This window comes from Manduca sexta, chromosome 25, assembly GCF_014839805.1.
Source record: "Manduca sexta isolate Smith_Timp_Sample1 chromosome 25, JHU_Msex_v1.0, whole genome shotgun sequence".
NCBI lineage: Eukaryota > Metazoa > Arthropoda > Insecta > Lepidoptera > Sphingidae > Manduca > Manduca sexta.
The window spans coordinates 3,490,026-3,502,310 of record NC_051139.1 but is presented as its reverse complement, the minus strand read 5'-3'; positions in this window follow the sequence as shown (position 1 = coordinate 3,502,310).

The following is a 12,285-nucleotide window of genomic DNA, read 5'->3' as shown; positions in this document are numbered from 1 at the left end:
TCAAATATTACCCAATGTGATTTTTATCATCCATCCCTTTAAATATTCAAACAAATTTAAAGATTTCAAAACTCCGAACAAACCTTTTAAACAAAGAATATTCGAGTCGCTTCGTCAATTTCCATTTAAATTAAAACAAACGGCTCAATCGAAGGTCTTCGAGTGATAAAAGTCTTATTTTGTCGGCAAACGACGTCACCACCTCGATTGACAAAAATAATAAAAGAAGAATTTAATTTCCTGTCGCGGAATCGTAAATTATTATTTTAATCCGCCATCGGTGTGTTGAATATCCAATGAATGCTCGGTCATGTTTCATATCTGAGTTTATGCAAAATAACAGTGGACAGGGTTGGTAGGGGGGTGCGGTGTGTGGGAGGGACGCTTGGATATTTTTTAATCAGTCCCAAGTCCCGTCCGGTTCAAACGGCAGGTCGGATCTATTCTGAGGTTGTATATATCTCTTTCGTAAATATAATATTCAATTTTAATAATAGTAACACACAACACGGTTTTAGAAGGGGTAAGCAGACGTGCTACCGAATTTTCACCATGTGATAGAGGGGAACTTGTGACCATGTCGGGCCCAAATTCCTGACTCCTTAAAGCAATGACAATTGAACTATAGCAAAGTTATGTTTCCTTATTGATCATCCCTATGCAATTGCACATATCAAGAATTATGTTGGAGGAATTAATTTAAAAAAAAAATCGCGACTGATAAAGGGAAACAATAGGTAAGAAATATATAGAAATAAAAGATAGTACACAAATTACATTTAATTTAATATTTCTATAATATTCTTTGCTTAATCTTGTCACACTCTTATATAATTGTAACAATTGTTCTATAAAGTAATTTGCGGCCTGCACCCACGGATGAGAAAATATATCAGCTATTTGAGCTAAGCTAAACAAACTTGGCTTTATTTTCGCATTATAAGTGACAAAAACGTCATCGTATTGTTAGTCTCCAATCTATTACTTAAAAAAGCATAAAGGAAATTTGAATTTCGAACACTTTTTAATTTAGTTGACAGAAGTAACACAATTACTAAACAAAGCCTAAAATAATATTATGTAATTAGAAATTTATATTAGTTTTATAAAATCTAAATTTAGATAACTTGACCTAACTAATCCTATTAATATTAAAATTGGGAAACCTTTGCAATTTATATAAATTTATAGATTAATCTTTTTTTGATAAGGTCACTTATTTCGTTGGACGACGTAGTTCTAAATTTAAATATAGAATACATTACCGCGTAAAAATAACTTATTATAATGTTAAAATCATTTTATATTGAGGAAGGTATTTAAAGCAAACACATTTTTAATATATTATCTCATACTGAATTTGCTTAAGAATTTTCTGGTAGAAGGATATCCAACATAATTTGTACCAGTGGAGAACTGTGAAATTTTTCGAAAAGGAATCCTACACAACTAAATATGAGTACTTTTTATTTGGCACGACAAAGCGATTTAACCGCTTCTGATCCAAGTGAAGTCTAAATGTAACGTCACTGACTAGATACGTTTTATCTCTTCACTCTTCACAATCATTTATTGCTCATGGATGCAGTCCAGATAGCGATTTATCAGAACGAACCGCTGTACCGGGTTTTCTGAGATGTCAACGCTCGCTATATAGTAAGTACAGATCAATGGCGAAGATTCCATAAAACCCGATTGCTACTTCTCTTTCGCAATTTATGTAAAATCTACTTATCTTAAATCGAAAGTCTTCGATAGTTGTGTGTTACCAGTGATAACATACGGCACCGAGACGTGGCCTCTCACTGTGGGCCTCATTACGAGGCTCAAGGTCATTCAACGAGCTATGGAGAGGGCTATGCTCGGTATTTCCCGACGAGATCGAATCAGAAATGAGGAGATCCGAAGGAGAACAAAGGTTACCGACATAGCCCATAGGATTAGCAAGTTGAAGTTGCAGTGGGCCGGGCACATAGCTCGAAGAACCGATGGCCGTTGGGGTCGAAAGGTTCTAGAGTGGAGGCCAAGTACAGGCAAGCGAAATGTCGGACGCCCGCCTACAAGGTGGACGGACGACCTGGCTAAGGTCGCAGGAAGTCGCTGGATGCAGGCCGCTTCCAACAGGTCAACGGGGAGCTCTTTGGGGGAGGCCTATGTTCAGCAGTGGACTTCCTGTGGCTGAGATGATGATGATGATGAATTATTATAAGAACGATTTGCAGACCGCATTTATGCATATCAGTACCCATATTTAGTTGTGTACTCACTATAAACAGATAAGTAAAGCAATTTTTCTAATTCGAATTTTGCGACTTATTTTCACAACGGCACAGCAAGAATTTACCAGATCTACGAATATCCCTTAAGTCCTACCCAAGGCCGGTAGGTGACAACTAGCGCCGAAATAAAGGTTCGAAAATCGAGCATAAAAGCTTCTAAGCTATTCCGCAGATCTCGTTCAAGATATGACCCATATCTTATTACTTGGATTTATAAATGATGATAAATTGAAGCGAGATAGTGAAATCCCGTTGACCTTGGCTGTAACTTCAAGTCTATCCGCACTTAACTGAACGGCACGTATGTAAAAACATCTATAAGGTGTTTTTGTTTGGCGCACGTGGTTGGAATATTGCGTCGTAATTTTATGAGTCAGCGGTTTTTTGTTGACAGAGTTAGTTTTAGTAAATATGTTGAAAATGGTACATGGTAAGATGAAATAATTTTGAATTATAAGTTTACACCATCTGGCTGGTAGAGAATGCCTGTGGAAGTAACTTTTTTTTCATACGAGCGCAGTAAAGTAATACTGCACCTGATGGAGACACTTGGTGAAAAATAGTTGCCCTGGATCCACCTCTGCCTACCTCTGCTAAGGACTAAGGGTATGGACATGTGTTTATGTTGTATTCCAGTTGTATGAACATAATATAAGAGTTATAGTCTAGTAAGTAACATCGGGGTAACACGCGTAGTACAGTGACATTCAAAGGAACGACCTTTCCGTGATTTTTAATTACTTTTATTCACAACAATGAGACTAAACTGCATCTAATGGTAAGCAAAGTGGGGTCTAGACGACTGATGAGCTATCCCTCGCCAGTCGACACAATTATGTCGGCCTGTTTCAACAAAATACCTGTAAAATCTATTTCGTACAGTAAAAACACGACAGCAGTCGGTAATAACCACGTAAACTGTATGTAACTAATCCGTTGCGCTGCAAATAATAAAAATACCACAAAAAATCTGACCTACTCCAGACAAACCGCAACCAAGTTACAAAGTTAAAATGTGCGCAACCTTGAAACGTGTGAATACGTTTTGATAAAACTTGGCATGGAAATTGAATCTGGAACCGATCCAACGGGTAAAATACAAAATTTTTAGGAATTCAATATATAGCGCAGCACGGTTTAAATTGTTGTGTGTAATAAAACTGATTATAGCTATAATGGTATTTGACAATAAATAGTCTTACCAGGAAAATAAAAAACCCTACACAGCGCACCTTTTTCTTTTTAAAGTTAACGTTGCCAGTGCAAGAAATTAGTTTCATATAACATTGAGAAGTTATTTATTTTTCTGTTCAGGGTATAAATTATTAGTCATTGAATAACATTAATTTATTTAGATACCTGTTTTTTTGTGTGACCCCCTTTAAAATATAAGTTAACAGCAAAATTACAGATAGCCAAATTGTGACACTATCAATGAACATACGACGATAAAATACAATATAAATAATATATTGTAGCGCGTAGCACTTTTCAATGTAGGTGACAAACTACTTATATATAAATATTATTGATAAATGAACATGTATAATTAAATATTGTGACAAAATAAATTAAATTTCACTGTACCGCTAGTCGAAATACAGCTTCTAATTTCAAAAGCACTATTCATATTCTTTCCATCGCCTGACACTAAAGACATGACATTTTATACATAACATTTTTAACAGTGAAACACTTAATTACTCCCTTAGACTCCCAAATTAGTTTACGAAGGGAAGTGCGAAAGCAGTGATTAGTAAACAATCATTTACATAATGGGCGATACTGTTTACTCAGGGGCACTCCGCAAAACAAAAGACAATCGAACAACGAGAAATACGATCAACAATAAACTTTGCAAACGTGAAAACAGAAAGTTCGAACACGTGACTGCACGCCGCGAGCTTCGCAGCGGAAAATAACCGGTGAAGCGCGAATCGATCCTGCGCTGAGAGTTCCGTACAACACTTTTTCCTTATTGTTTTCTCTACAATTAGTTTTGTACACATCAATGCTTCTACCTTTTATCGTTCAGAGTCCTTAAAAGATAAAATAGAAGTCGCTGGTTTAGAAAGAGTTTCTCTGATACAGGATCACGGAACCCTAAAAAACCCACAAGTTATTTCTCAACAAACACAATTTGGAACGTGTCTAAATCTCCCTGATTTATATAAAGGAATTATCGAGGCAATATGTCTCACACTCGCATCCTTTACAAAAAGTTAAATCAAAAACGTGATACGGCGACAAACGGGGGATACCGGGGGGGAAGTGTCCACAGAAGGATTTATCGCCTCCGCAGAGCATCTCGGGGTCACTGGGACCTTGGAGGGACCCGCGAACCACTGACCTGGTAATAAACGAATAGAATTTTTATGGGTTACAATTGAACGTTTCTTTTTATTTAATTAATGGTCTTTGTCTACTTAGCTTGGATTGGTTTTACGGGTCAAGAGATTTTAATTACTTCAAATGCGATAGTAAATTAATTTTGGTCTAGAAATAATAATGGACTACAACAGAACACATACATTTTCCACAATCTCAGCTAAAGTGAATCTAAGTTCAACTTCTCTAGATATGCTTTTGGCAAAGTTAAATCTTACTGTATTATTTTACTCATGTTATTAATGTGAAAGTTTGTGAAAATGTTAGGATATTTGGACGTTTGGATGTTAGAAATAAAAGCAGAAACAGCAGAATGGATTAAGAAGAAATGTGACACTAGTATTGACTATTGAGCAAGTCCTAAATTAACACATAGGAGTGGCTAAGGGTCCCTATAATCCGATTCTTGCCGGCTTCCCTTTATGTAAAATTTCATTATCATTAGAACGATTTGCAGACTGCATTTATGCAATTAGTACGTATATGTTATGTCGGGTTTCCGTTCAGAAATTGTCACTTTTCCCCACTGACACGTAGGCAATTTTTTATTGAAAATGGAAAATATGGAAAATAACGCTTTTTTTTTTAATGGGATTTTTAAATAGATAGCGCTGGCATCGTGTAGAAGGCGTAGTGCATCGCTATAATAATTTAGAGACCTTTGTAGCGAAACTTGTCACACAGACTAAGTCGCGGGCAACATCTAGTACAAACTATATTAAATATTATATTATTAATAATATTTTACAAAATGCAGTAGCTTTAAGTGGTGTTGCAATCAGTAATTTTGTCTAGTATTATCTCCTATCAGAATGTAGTCTATATAAACTATGGATGCGATTATGAACCTTATTGGTTAATGTTTAAGGGCTTAAATTATTACATAACATCCAGCGAACCGTATGCCGGTTTTTCAGATTATCCTAAAAATAATATTACATTTCTTGTACTACTTTATTTTAATATAACGCAATAATATAGTCACAAAACCGAATATCTATTGCCGCCTGAGGCACTAACGATCCACTTATTCTACAATTCAAACCAACATTATGGAAAAATTTAGAGTCTATAAATAAAATTCAAAACAATACTGAAAAAATGGCCGATCTATGGCTTCGGGCTAAATTATAAACACAAAACCCAATACAACTCAGTCACATTGTCTCGAACGTGGAAAGTAAACTTGTACAATTTGAAAGGCCGTATACTGTGATAAAGAAATTCTCATAAACGATTCAAATCGAATAACAATATCAGCCCTGTATTATATACTGTCCCACTGTTGGGCACGGGCCGTCTCTACTACTGAAAGGGAAAAGACCTTAGACCGTCCACCACGCTGGCCTAGCGCGGATTGGTAGATTACACAAACCCTCGAAATTCCTATAGAGAACTTCTCCGGTATGCAGGTTTCCTCACGATGTTTTCCTTCACCGTTAAATCAAGCGATAATTCACAACGAACACACCCATATTTTTTTAGAAAAGTCAAAGGTGTGTCCCATTGGGATTTGAACTTACGGACATTCGTCTTGACAGTCCGTTCCACAACCAACTAGGCTATCGCCGATTAAAATGAAATCAAATCGAATACTTATACCTAAATAATAATATACTAGAATATTACCGTCGGCACTATTCGATATCCCTTATACAGCAATTAATATTAGGTATCTAGTCTCATAATATGTATTATCTTACAGTACAGTCAGTATGTAATAAAATTAATTGCCGCCCAGATTAATTTACATTCATATTAACGGGATTATGGTAATGAACTAGGCTAGAACGAGTCGTAGACGCTTGTAGCAAATCTGTGCTACGCGAGTGCTACAAGCGTAGATCGGTATGTGCTACGAGTCTTGCTACAATGTAGGATGTTACTATTATGATGGATGTTGTACAGTCATTTTGACATTACGTTAATAAATGAAACCACATACAACACATACTCGTCTTTACCTCTGCTAACATTGTGCCAAAACTCATCCAAGAATAATGAATATTTTCACTAAATCCCAGTTTTTAGAGCTAATATGGCGTGTGCGTGTATGTTTGCTGCCAGAAAAAATCTTTTAGGACAGTATTAGTAGTATTAGGGTATTTAAAATTAAAATGACTTTTTATTGATATTTATTTAGTGCGAAACTTACACTTTTTTAATTTATATCTACGGTTCGAGTAACTTATTGTAAAATATTATTTTCATGAAGAGAAGTATGTAGTTTAATTAAGTAACGCAATGTTAAAATTACCCTATATATAATATTACTATAATGTACGTTGTTGCGTAGTTCCTACACTAATATAATTAACATCTATGCATACTTTAGCGTTCATAAGCTACAGTTTTGTGTAAAAAAGCTATATAATAAAGTCTATTTTAATTTGTTTACTCTTGCGCTTGAATATACCCTGCGCATGAATACATCAATATTATAACACATATAATCTATACTAATTGAAAAGTCGAAGAATTTGCTTGTTTAAACGCGTTAATCTCAGGAACTATTAAACCGATTTTGATTTTTTTTCACTAATAGCGAACCACATTACTACTATTAACCCCGGAAAAATGTAATGCGGAAATTATTTTTACGAGGACGTGACAGTCAAGAGCTAGCACAATATAGTAATATGGTTAGTAGGAGTAAGCTTTAGTTTAGCTCTTGGTGGTGGAGACGACCACCGCGAGCGCGCACTCTAAACACGTCACTCGCGTGCAGAGCTCTCGTTGGAACCTGGACTTGCACGGGGCTGTCCCAAAGTATTAATCCCCTTAAAAACAAATTTATTTTTTTTATTTCTTTTATTTATTTTTCATGGGAAACATGAGTGTTAATAAATCAACGGTACATTAACTTAAATGGTTCACACAGTTACAATGTATCCACAAGTATATTTACACCAATAATTTGCAGAACATTTCTTAAAATTCTGAAAGTCCTGCGATGTTTCATTTCCATAATTCTTAACTGAAACTCTCATTCTTCGGCACTAAAATAGTTTTCTAATACTTCATACAATTTACGGTAAACGTAACGTGTCAGCGTAGTTGCTGACGTCAAAGTCCCTCGAGAAGTCGGCAGTACAGGCTGCCGACTTCAGGGAGAACAGAGATACTCCAACAGTTTAATTAGAAAATAAAATCTTTAAGCACTGGGACATTTAATTTAGAACAGGACTATATAAAATAAAAGTAAAAGGTACTAAAAATAATTAATTAATGTTGAAAAGCTTCTGGACTTTTTAACCCGTACGATGTAATGGTAAAAATAAAATGACATTGTTTACTTTAATCCTTGTAAAACCAAATTTTGCTTAACAATATCTGGTATTTGGTTTAGTTAAATCAAATTAAATTTTATCACAACATTCTTCATAAAACAAGAAAGAAAAAATAGTCGAGGAATAAGATGACTTTGCGAAATTAAATATTTGACACAAATACTGTCAGCCTCCGACCCATACTCCTTAGAAAGTCCACTTTCTCCTACAGAGACAAATTCTTTTGAATATTTAAGTAGAACCAGCATCTAAGTCCATCAAAACTCAAGGTTACACTCCGTCCACTCGCAATCACTATATACAGGTTAGTTTCGTACAACATTCATCACAACGCACCACGTACAAAGAAAATAACCGAACAATACGAAATAAGCAGTAAAACGGGCCCTGTTAAGATATTGAACACGATGACACGCTACGGACCCGCAACCTAAAAAGGACCACTTTTATAGTCTGAGCTGGACATTGTTTTGTTATAAACAAAAATTAAATTAAGGAAAGTAGAAATATATGTTTTACTACCTTTTGCTCACGGCTCTGGACTTGTGAAAAAGTTTTTTCAGGACAACAGATCCATTTTATGTTTTCTCGGGATAAATTGGGGACTATGTTTTAAGTTGGATGTTTAGTAATACATCAGTAAAAACTGCATTCAATTATGTACTGTATTTTTGCGTGGTGCGTGTACAAACATGTAAACAGACAAATATAAAAAAAATGTTGTGGCTTCTGTTTTAATATTTGTTTTTCTTCTATATTTATAATATGTTAAAATTTTATTACATGGAGAGATTAATTTATATTATGCAAATTATATTTAATGTAACACCAACACAAGTTCCATTTTTGTTGAATATATTTATATATATATATATTTTAACATCAAATGTACTGTCACTCACATAAGATGCTGAACAAATTAAAAACTTCAAATCACTTATACACTTTTGTGTTCTTACAAACTTTTTTTATTAACAAAAATAAAATAAAACGCTTTTATTTAACTTCACACAAAGAAAAAAATGTTTCATTTATATTCACGTGTGAAGGCGATTCGTTCACCTGCTTTTTTGGCTGACCGTACAAAAGGCTTCTTGTGAAATAATATTGACGCTTGAAATGCAATCATATCTAAGCGACAAACATACCTAAAGTTAATTATACAAATATTTTGAATTGCTATTTTTACTGCATTATTTGATCTAGGTTTTGTTATTCGAGAACAATTTTAACAACATTAGACTATATCATTATAAAATGAAAAGTGGAATTGTTATGAATTTTCACATTGAAATCAAAACTTTAAAGCAGTCTGCTCAAAAATTTACTGATTGTCACTTAGATATTATTGCCTTTGAAGCGTCAATATAAAGCTCATCTGCCAAGTGGTAAACGATTGTCCAAAGACAAATGCAAAGTAATTTGTCCACGTAGCATAACTGTACAACTTTATCCTTCAAACCGGAACACAACTAGTACGTTGCTGTTTGACAGCAGAAATAGACAACTTTTTTTTACACTGGCACAGCAATTTGACCCCACTGCACCTAATAATAATTGGAGTGGGGTCCAATAGAATGTAGACTGACGAGAGATAATTTCATCTCGACAGTTGACACATATGCCGCTCTGTTGGAGCCGGATATACACAAGCTATTCTCGGAACGCGAAACACTTACATTGGCTAATAAGGTAGATGTTAACACCTTATACGGTGGTCGCTATCCAGGCGGATATAAAATATTCTACCACCAGCAAACGTTAAATCTATATAAATAAGCCTCATTTTAATTAAGCTAGTTGCTGCTCACGACTGCTCACGACGTCCCTAAGGTGAAAGCCTTACTCTACAAAAGTCCCAGTATGAATCGGTATAGTAATCTATATACCGATTCATACTGTCCAACACCAGTGCACCCATTTAAAAATTAGATAAATAAAGTTAATTATTTCATAGGAGAGCGATTTCCTGAAACGTAAGTCTAGTCTATATGATCTAAGTTTGTGTCAAATTTCATCCAAATCCCTACAGCTATTTTTGAGTGTACTTCAAACAAACATTTAAACATTTTCACAAACTAAGGCACGTATATTAGTAAGATGGTATAGCTACAGCTTTACCCAACACAGCTCTCTTTGATCTTTCCTTTATTTTGAAGATACGTTTCCTTTCTACTGTTTCACGTATTGTCTTCCTATCACAGGATCTACTTGGACGGCACAATCCACTCTAGTTAATTGCACTAATAGCAGATAACTTGGTTACGTAGTACATAACGGTATTCCTTGATCGAATCCCATGACATTTGATTATATAGAGAGAGTTCCATATCAACTCTACATACCTTTTATAGGAGAGTGAGAGATCTATTTTTTATGTCTCGTTACTATAGCATTTTCACCTTGGTTTAATATCAGCTTGAATTAATGAAACGGGATTTCAGAGGTTCAATATACGGATCTCACCAAACATGGGATTTTTAATACGACTGGCTCTCCGCAAAATCCCCCTATAAACAACCATATTACAGAAACGATTCGAGCTATTTCAAGCTTGGATTTACCTAGCATTGCCCATAGCACCAATGAGTCGATACCATCAGAAGGCACTTTTACAATCCCTTATGCCCAATATAAAATGTCTTTAGTTAAATAAGCGATTTAACGGCCCAACGGAAGATCAGCGCTGGCTTCACTGTCAGCATATTGCTGAGTTGGTGCCTTTTTTGTGACAAACATAGTTTAAATTGTTTTTTTTTTTGGCTGTTTCGCTTGTTTGTTTTGTTATGTGTATGTAACTTGTGTTTGTTACAAAATAAATTTCTTTTCTTTCTTTCTTCTATTTAAATAATAATGAAATATTCTCATGTACCTTGACTTATCATGTGCAACTATGTTCGCCTACGTGATGAATAAAGCATTTTATTTTATTTATTTGAAGTCCAAACCCAGGTTTTATCGCAGTTCTCATTAATCGGTAGATGGCAGGGCCGCCGTCATAGCATCGAGGCGGGACTCCTACCGCCCGTTCCACTCGGATCAATTATGCAGCAGCAGCTAACCTGGTTGCCGGCTGATTCAATAACATTAGCGCACGCAAGTGAATATTTTATTTTTATTTTTGGACACGTGTTGTTTGTTTTTATTGTACCTTAGTTCTTGTGGGGTATGTTGTGTTGTTCTATTCTGTTATATTTTAGCATAGAACATATAAGAGGCGGTATTTGATATCTCTGTGAGAAGTAAAATGGACATTAAGTTGTAAAGCATATTATCTAAAGAAACTCTAGAAATCAAACCGTGACTTTTTCTAAAGAGCGTTTGTTACTAATCTACGTTACTGCATTAGATCATGGACGCAGGGAGTTCTGAGATAATCCCTGTCAATAGGGGAATTTGTGACTTAACACGTTAAGTCACAAATTCCTCGTTCGGAATACGTTTTGAGGGCACGCCCTCAAAACGTATTCCGTGGGTATACAAATAGCGTCAGACTTTTGATCCCTCTATTTTCATATTTACCCTCTTATTACAACTTCAGATTCCTACCAGAAGTAAATAAAATAAAATGCTTTGTCCATCACGTAAGCATACGTAGTCGAGGTTATGATAAGTCAAGGTACATGAGAATATTTAATTATTATTTAAGTAAAGTTGCTTATAATTTATGAGCAGTATAATTTTTTTCGTTCATAATTATTTAATAATGGGAAATAAAGCAATATATCTTTTAATAGACTCATAAGCTTAGAGAAAGTAAGGCTATTGACCCTGAAATTCAATATAACCTTACATTAATGGTATGCGTGTACTTTTATTTTCGGTCACGAATTTCAGCGAAACAGAAATAAATTCAAATAATACACCAAAAACCTGAACAATACAGCCTTTATTTGCCATTAAAACGTCAATCGTTGAACTTTTATTCGTAGAAATGGTAAGTGTGGCACGCGGTGCGGGGGCGGGGTTCAGTTCCCGGCTGGCACCGTCAGGCACCGCTCCTATTAAACTCTTAACACAACCCTATGATTCTCATTTGAGCCTGCCGCTATCAAATAAAACAAATTCAACGAACGATTCGTTCTAGGAATTTCTCATTTTAATTTCAAAACGCCCAATAGCCAAAATTAAATGAGACGAAAATCTAGCGAAAAATTTCACTGGTTTGTAAAAAAAAATTACTTTCGTAACAATGCAAACGCAATTTATTAATATTTGCTCTCGGCTTCGTTTGTATCATAGACCTTTCCCGAAATAAATGTATGATTGTGAAATTATTCCGGTTAAAATGTAGCTTGGATGCTAATTTAGTATAATTAAGGTTTCTG